This window comes from Clytia hemisphaerica, unplaced genomic scaffold, assembly GCF_902728285.1.
Source record: "Clytia hemisphaerica strain Z4C2 unplaced genomic scaffold, Clytia hemisphaerica genome assembly, whole genome shotgun sequence".
NCBI classification, from domain to species: domain Eukaryota; kingdom Metazoa; phylum Cnidaria; class Hydrozoa; order Leptothecata; family Clytiidae; genus Clytia; species Clytia hemisphaerica.
Window position 1 is genome coordinate 92,267 of NW_027104011.1, and position 7,450 is coordinate 99,716.

At 33.8% G+C, this 7,450-nt stretch overlaps 2 long non-coding RNA genes across 2 annotated transcripts; both read left to right on the plus strand.

Annotated features, from left to right (window-relative positions):
- Positions 1 to 1,464: 1,464 nt before the first annotated feature.
- On the plus strand, positions 1,465 to 2,611 carry LOC136811364 (uncharacterized). The gene is made up of 4 exons (XR_010847236.1): positions 1,465 to 1,516; positions 1,930 to 1,971; positions 2,317 to 2,382; positions 2,538 to 2,611. It is a non-coding gene; the product is annotated as an uncharacterized lncRNA (long non-coding RNA).
- An 85-nt stretch (positions 2,612 to 2,696) lies between these two features.
- On the plus strand, positions 2,697 to 5,059 carry LOC136811365 (uncharacterized). Its single transcript, XR_010847237.1, has 5 exons — positions 2,697 to 2,968; positions 3,199 to 3,261; positions 3,576 to 3,679; positions 3,796 to 3,887; positions 4,176 to 5,059. It is a non-coding gene; the product is annotated as an uncharacterized lncRNA (long non-coding RNA).
- The last annotated feature ends 2,391 nt before the right edge of the window (positions 5,060 to 7,450 follow it).

Consider the following 7,450-nt stretch of genomic DNA (forward strand, 5'->3'; position numbering starts at 1 on the left):
CAAGCAAAAAGCTCAGCTACAGCAGAAGTTACAAGATCTAAATAAGTATTTTAATAATGTGTTTTATTAAACAAGAATTCAGTTTAGCCCGATTGTTACAGTAAAAATTTGTTTAATTTTTTTTAAATTTGTGTATAGCCTTAAAGTTTCTGTTATTAGAAAGAGGGTAGTCTAACTTAAATTTTCAGGTATAGCTTTTGAATTTTGTTTAAGTCATCAGGTCAGGTAGTTCTCAAGTAAGCTTTTGAAGTTAAAATTTGCTTTTCGAAAAATCTAAAAAACACGTAATTAAAAGGGCTGTTAAATTTATGCAAATGAAAAAAATAGCTTATTTTTTGACATATTTAACTACTTTTACGACTTAATTGATTGTTAAAACAATTTTAAAACAATTTTTTCGCTCATAACAGCCAGTTTTTAGCAAATTTGGCAATTGTTAGAAATATTTGACAAAATGTTCATTTCGAAAATGATACAGTAGCCTGTTTTTCACACTTATCGAAAAGTGAATTTTGACTTCAAAAGCTTTTGACAACTACTTGACCAACTTATAAAATTATACCTCAAAATCTAAGTTAGACTATCCTCTAATAAAAGTGTTTTTGAGTTTAGATTCGGTCTCAGTGAGTCACCAAACGTCCAAAGTTTTTTTGAGTCACTCGGTATAATTTGAAATAATTCATCTTAGCTTGCCTCACCTCAATACATTGCCTGGATGTTCCCAAAGTCCAACTGGTAATAAAGCTGAAAATCCCACAACTGATGATGGAAAAATGACAAGCCAGCAAAGTGATGCCCAAATACAAGACAAACGTCCTGGATGTTCCCAAAGTAATAAAGCACAATTACAAGCTGAAAATTCACAAGGAAATGAAGAAACAGTTTCACAAGGAAATGAAGAAACAGTTTCACAAGGAAATGAAGAAACAGTTTCACAAGGAAATGAAGAAACAGTTTCACAAGGAAATGAAGAAATAGTAGTGGAAGACCAATCACAAGACGAACAGCCTACTCCTGGTGATGAATCGATTGGTCATGCCCTATCACAAGGCATTAATGTTTCCAGTGATCTGGACGGGACTCCTCTTTCAGTTAAAAGTAAGAGTAATTCTAAAGTTCTTTTTATTCTCTGCTTTGATCCAAATTGTAGGTCCTCTAACTTAAACAGCTAAAATGAATCTTACTGACTGTATAAATTATTTGAGGACCTTCAGTTTCATAGTTTCCTCCTGGCTCAATTTTTAGCTTCCCCAAAAGAAAAATTATAGGCCCTTTGTAAAATCCACCAATAAATCCCCCCTCTTTTGGAAAGTTTTCGGGAAAAAAATCCCTCCTGCAGAAAGGGGGAGTACACTATGAGTTTGCTGGCTAGGTTGACCCTACTTCACCAGACTTCACTGGTTTTTTTAAACTTATTAAGAAAATAGTTTTCCTTTCTATTCATTTGTAGGAGGAATTTCGGCACCAAAAAGTTACGCCACTCTTCAAACAAGTGGTGGTCAAGGATATTTCACAGGTATTTACCCTTAGTTCTTAGGTTTTTCTTTAAATTTGGATTCTTCTTGGGTTTTTTCCACCCAGGACAGTTATTTATATTCAATGTATACCCTGTCTATTATGAGATTTGAGTGTTTTCCTGTAATTTTTTACTTCAGAAAGGGAATTTAGCCCAATTTACAATGAATTTCCCATTTTAAAGGCAATTTTTGTGGCAATTAATTGAGTGGGAGGCAGTCAAAGCACAGTGTTTTCCAATCTTAAAACCTTAAAGATAGGCATTTTTCAAGTTTGGTAGATGCCAAGAACAGGGTATGAAAAAAATTATTATTAAAGAAATATTGGAGGTGAAATGCTATTACTTTGTAAATATAAGGTGATGATTAGAGACCTTACTTGAGTACACTTCTCTTTTTGTTTTTTTTTGTTCAGGACTTTTGAATTCCAGCACAATGAATGCAGCTTGGTTAGAGGGTATATTCTATTGATTTATGTTTTTGTTTATTAACATTCTATTGTTTAAAACAGTGTAATTTCTTTTGAGACACTCAAGTGATTATTTATAAACATAAACTCATCTGAATCTCTCTATTCAATGACTGTTGTTTATACTGTTCTAGTAGTTACTAGAATTTAACAGTGTTCAAAATTCTTCCATCTCAGACAGATTTTCTCTCAGAGGTTTTGAAAGATGCATTTCCGCGATCTCAAAAACAGAAGAATCTGGCTTAGAGTTGTGTGTAAAGCCTAATTTTTCTCTGAGAATCTCTGCTTTGAGCACTAATTTCAAAATAATGATTTTAATATGTAATTATTTAGAAATCTCAGGCGTAAGACCAAGAGCAGACGAGCCATCACCAGAAATTCCTTACTTACAGCCTAAAGGTACTGCATTGAACTTTCTATCTTGCTTAATTGTTTAGAGTTGCACTGCGAAAATTAGTTCCCTTAAGGTAATTTGAAACCATATCAACCAGACATGTCATCGGATATTTTGTTTTAAATGAAATGGCTTCTAGCTCTTCATTTTGTATTTTTAGATGCCTCTTGCAAAAAACTTTGCGCGGAATGTTCAAAGAAAGATCTGATGATAACAAACTTGAAGAAAGAAGTAACAGCGTGTATGTTTCATATTCCAACCCTACCACTATTTACAGCAGCGGTCCAATTTAAAAAAATCAATTGTATTTAACTAAAATATGATACAGATTTTGACCCAAAGTTGTTATCCCCCTCTCTTTACTTGATCCCTCCAAAAACCCCCCTTTTTCTTCAGAAAATCTTAGGGGATAGGGGATAGATAGGGGATAAGGATCCCTATAAAGACTTTTCAGAAAAGTTTGACTCCCTGTTAAAAAGGGGGCTCACACTATGCAGGGTATCAGTAAACAAACCTTGTTAAAGCCTAATTTTAATAAATTTCTTTTTAGTGAAGCAGAAATTAAATCGGAATTTCAACTCATTCCAAAAGGTAATACTATTGGGTACCTAATAAATAAACTTTGCAGCTACGAGTCTTATTACACCCACGAAATTTCTACTAGAAAAGCTTCACCACTCCCTCTTATTCTACCCCTTCTGTGCTTAATCGTAGGGGAATTAAGCCCAGAAGATTAAGTATTATGCAGGATCAAGAACTGTGCTACAACTTTGCACTCAGATTATAAGTCTCTTTTTTATTTTTTTTTGTTGCCTGTTTAGGAACTGTCTAAAGAAAAACGTCTATTGCGAAAACCGTTCTTCCGCATCCCTGGAAATAACAAAGTGAGTTTATTCTTAAAATATTTATGATTGACCAATAATTGGCCTCTTCCAGAAAAAAAAATTGTTTATGGAGGTAGAGGATTATAACAATTTTCCTTTGTTTTTAGACCCCTAGGACAACGGGTTTCACCCCCCCCCAAACAAGCATCACCTGACCCTCAGACCCAAAATTACCCCTGGGCAGAGCAAATCTACACCCCAAACAATTCAAATTTTGACGAATTTTTGCTACCCCCAGGACAATATCTTCCAACCGGGGTGAACAAACAAACATTTTCTGGAAGAGTCTATTATATAATTTTTCTCCTTTTCAGATGGAGCTCGTCAAAGGAAGCGGGATCTTCCTGAAGAAGGACACCATTTGTCAGGCGCACCTTCTTCCAGAGTTTGGAAAATGTTTTCCTTACCTACTTAAAAGGTTGGGTTTCTTTATTCTATTTTTATGTTTTTGAAGGGGTGAGAAATTTCTAATAAAAAATCTGCTTGTTATCCGCTAAGATTTACCTTGATAAAATGTGCTTTATTTCCTTCTAGATTGTTTTCCCAACGTGAGCTGGTTACCCTGAACCACACAGGGGTAAATGGGATGGATGAATTTCCCAAAGATTTGTTGAATGTCATTCAAAGTGAGTTTTAAATTTGTTATTTCATATGAACCATCAGTTTCTCTGTTCCTAAAAAGATTTTAGTGATGCATCTGAACTAACCATGGAATTCAGTAGAAAAATTAGCCTATGGCTCACAAATTCTTTTGGATGGATTATTACAATGATATTGTGAAATTTAAAAATCTTAACAAGCACCTGTTATCAATGGTTTCTAAAAACATGGATACTCAAATCTGACTAACAAATAAATTTGAGATTTTTTTGATTATGCTATACAATAAGGTTTTGATTATTTTATGTTTTCAGTCTTTTGTAAAGCAAACACATACGACGTAGTCAGTCGCTACGATAAAACAAGGACTGAAATCGACAAAAGCCGCATTAATGAAATGTGCACAAATGTTGTTCAGTCTGCCCGCCACTATTTGAAATTCGGCAAAAAGTGGCTAATCCAATCTGAAGAAGAAGAAGAAGAGAAAAATGAACCGCACAATGCCACACTTTAACGTTATGCTGTTAATTAATTTTGGCGGTAACTTATTTTGGAAAACTTGAACTTCTACTTTTTCTTCTTTCTCAGCAATAAAGACAATGTTAGATAGCAAGAAATAAAATTTATTTTTTGAGCGTCCAAACAAAAAAAAATCAAAAAAAATAGTTTTAAGTAGTAATGCGAAAAGTATTGTCTCGAGGACCTATACAGTACACCTTCCCCGCAATACAAATTCAGCGAGTGACAAAGTTTTCCTCAACTAATTTTTAAGGAACCGTCTAGTCTATAGTTTGTTTTAATTTTGAAAGTAACTGTATGTACATGTTTTTTTTTTATAAGCAAGTGTATGCCCCTTGATCAGGCTCGTGCATGCTTAAGTTCTCAAAGCATCCAGGCATAGATTATGCTTATTATATGCTTATGAATCATGCTTATAATTCACCCCGAGCCAAGTTTTAGTTGAATTTTAGAAATTTTGTAAAAATTTGTTCAGATTTGGGAGCAGTGGTAGCCGTGGAATGTCTTTTTTTTACTTGACCTCAACCAAACCATTTTAAACTGATAAAAAATGATAATTTGAAAAATATTTCAGACTGACACATATGCTTATGTTATGCTTAGGAATTCTACAAATATGATCCTTCATATGCTTATAAGCGTTATGCTTATAAAAAAAAACATGTACTCGAAGATAAAATATTTTTAGAGCACCCTGTATATATGAGTTATTACTTTATGTCTAGCTATTTCAATTGTAATTCTAAATTATTCATTACCTTTCTATAATTGGTCAGCCTAAGCTGAGCATTCAAATAGGTAAAATTTTCCAGTTCCATAAGACGGCAAAAAATAAATCCGATTTCCCGATCTCACTTCGATTTCTAAACTTTCTTCCGATCGGGTTAACTTTTTGGGTACTTTTAGCGTGCGTTGTTTTTACAGATCAATCGATCTCACTTTGATTTCTAAACTTTCTTCCGATCGGGTTAACTTTTTGGGTACTTTTAGCGTGCGTTGTTTATCATAATGTGGTGTTTCAAGATGGCGGCTCAAGCGATAAGTCAGATGTGATAAGTCAGTGTTGTACCAAATTATTTCCAGTGTAAATCTGTTGCAAGCTTCAATTTCTGTCATTTATTTTTTTAACTTGGCAAATCAAAGACATGATTTTCATCAAGGGTATTCTTTTGCTACATCTTTTGAAGGTTTAAAGCCGTTTGCTCAAGTTTTTGTTTATGTTGAATTTTCTGATACTTTTTATTGCTACTTTTTATTAGTTTTTGCAATAAAACATATTTTTCTTGTTTGCCTCTAGGTGGGATTGATGGTGTTATAATGTTATTGGAATTTGATAAAGTTTACAAAAGTACAGCTACTGTCTAAATTTGATAAAAACTGGATGCAATCGTGCTTTTTTGGACTTTTTTGGTTTGGACGTGTTTGATAAGGCGAATCGCAAAAAATTGTTTGGTTCCAGTCATTTCTACTTTAAAAAGTGGGGGTCATTCAGTTGGTCGGTCGAAAATATTTTTCTTTTAAGAAGCAGCTACATCTTGTTGAAAGGGAATCTGTGTGGACCGATCCGAATTAAGAAATTGAGAAACCGTGGATAAACTGGTTTTCGGTTTACTCTCCATTAGCATCGGGCTCGCTACTTCGATTTGAAAACTTGTAAACACAGAGCGTGCAGAGGTCGACAGTGGAAATCCAGCAAAGAAGCGGAAAAGCTTTCAGACTCTCCAACTCTACCTGCTGACTGTAAATTAGGGTCGGTCAGATGACGGGAACCAAATGATGACATCACATCTCCTATTATTGGACTTGCAAAATTATGACAAATGGTCTTTGGAATTTGATCAATTATATTAATATTAATATACACAGTTCTTGTTGAAATTGATCAAACTATTTTTCATGCAGTTCCGGACGCAGATTATGTTTTTCTAACCTTTTCTAACCTTGGCGCACGTTTTGACTGAATGATGGAATGGAATGAACGGCGATAATTAATTGCTACTCCGCTGCCCTGTTGAATTTATTTATTATGGTCGTGTGTTTATTCCACCAAGGCGGTAAAGCGATCGCCCAAATTCATAGACCGATCAAAAGGGAGTTTAAAGCAAAATGGGGGAAAAATGAGCTTCCCTGCATAGTTATGAATTTTAAGTTTTGCTTTCGATTATCATTTGCCACCAGCAAAGTCTTCAAGATGGTTGTGTGCATGTTGTGTAACTTGACGGTACAAAAATACAAAATTTATTTACGCAGACTGGATGCAAATTATGTTTTTCTGGCCTTGCCAAATTTTGGCTTTGACTGAATAGCAGTCAGTTTTTACGTACCTCATTGGCCTTGCAGACAACTGACAAATGGTTTTTGTAATTTGACCAACTCTACCAAAATACAGTTCCTGTTGAAATGTTATAAATATGAACTACGTTTTGCAAAGTTTTTGATGCAAATTGTGTTTTTCTGGAGTTTGCGCTTTGTGACTTAAAGTTTGTAGCTTGTTAGTTTAAAGTGTTATTGGAGTTTTATCAAGTAAAACAAAAAGTACAGTTTCTATGTATATTTGATGGATATCTTTATTCGAGTCTTTATTTTGGTTCTGACGTTTTGGCAATTTTCTTATTTATTATTTCTAGATAAGATCGATGGATATTGTCTACATCCAACAGAAAAAATGTATCATTACTGACTGGAATGAAATTAACAAAAAGTTTAATACACGGGTTTCGAATTAAATCTGGCGCGAGAGAAAAAATCAAGTAAATAAAAGGAGCGATAAGGGGAAATGCCTTATAAAAGGTTGATAGATTTCCTTTCTTCTCTTTTGAAAGCCAGGTGTTCATTCAAAAGATGTTTTTCTATTTTAAATTCAATAAAAGAAATATGATTAAACGATTGACTTTTTATTTTAATGTTTTTTGTTTTCATAATGACCCATAAAGTCTGTCAAAATGGAAAAATGAGCTAAAATTGCTTGATACACGGCCAATTTTCGTTCTGTTTACTTGATATTTTTCGTGCAAATTTACATGGGATCAAAGCTAAAGCTAAGCAAAAATTTAATTCGAAACCCGTGTAT